The sequence below is a fragment of the Galeopterus variegatus genome, unplaced genomic scaffold (assembly GCF_000696425.1).
Source record: "Galeopterus variegatus unplaced genomic scaffold, G_variegatus-3.0.2 Scaffold402, whole genome shotgun sequence".
Classification (NCBI taxonomy): domain Eukaryota; kingdom Metazoa; phylum Chordata; class Mammalia; order Dermoptera; family Cynocephalidae; genus Galeopterus; species Galeopterus variegatus.
Window position 1 is genome coordinate 378,519 of NW_007726513.1, and position 1,075 is coordinate 379,593.

General features: G+C 33.8%; 1 pseudogene; it reads right to left on the bottom strand.

The window, feature by feature from the left end:
- The window catches only part of LOC103586981, a 2,513-nt pseudogene extending 1,951 nt beyond the window's left edge, over window positions 1–562 (bottom strand).
- Window positions 563–1,075: the final 513 nt, after the last annotated feature.

Consider the following 1,075-nt stretch of genomic DNA (forward strand, 5'->3'; position numbering starts at 1 on the left):
GTACCTCTAACACAAAAAGCCTTTTTTCTTTTTCTTTTAAAAAATATAACCACAATTCCATCATCACACCTAGTAAGACTAACAATACTTCCTTAGTATCATGTAATACTCATGTTCCAATTTCCTCAATTGTCTCAATGATTATTTCTTTCAGATAGTTAGCTCGTCTAATCAGAATCTACGCCAGGTTCACACATTGCCTTTAAGTAATATGTCTAGAAAGAGCTGAATTGCCACAAAAGGAGACCAGATTAGTAATACGGAGAAAATACATGAGAAGCCTGCTGGAATTACAAAGGACAAGGATATAGAAATGAAAATGACAGGTGAGAAGCTAGTGATGATGGAAGATAGAATATAGGTAGCTTATACATATGATGGTTGATGCTTATAAAGATAAATCATGAACACTTGAAACAGAAAAATAATCAAAGATACAGTAATAAAAATAACTTTCATAAGATAAATAAAATACTGTGTTTGCAGATGAAAAGGATCAACTGAAAATTGATGAAAATACACCAATACCTGAACAAGGAATTCTTAACTTGAGGTTGACCATGGATAAGTTTTAGGGTATTAATTAAATTTTAAAATTAGAGCAAAAAAAGGTGTGGCCATATTTAATCTACCACTTCTTGATATTAAAATGTTTTATTGTGATATAGCAAGATCAGTGACTCTTAATCTTTTCATTGGTCTTATATTTCTATAAGGATTTAATTAAAGTATTGATCTTCCCCCTAGAAAAATGCACAGATATTTACTATTTACAAAATGCTACAAGGTTTTGTTACAACACCTCCAGACTCAATTTCTAGGTACCAATTTCTCCTTCAGTTAACTATTGCTGTGTAATGACATGCCCATAACTTAATGGAATAAATCAATAGCAATGAATTATTTCTCATGATTTTGTGGGATGCCTGGAATTTTCTCCTGCCAGTTTCACATGGACTAAGTCAGTAAGAGAGTTGTCTGAACTGAAAGGTCACAGATCCATCTCACTCTTATGACCAGCAGTTGGCGTGTGCTGTTGGCTGGGGCACCTCAGTTTTCCTCCAAGGGGCCTCTC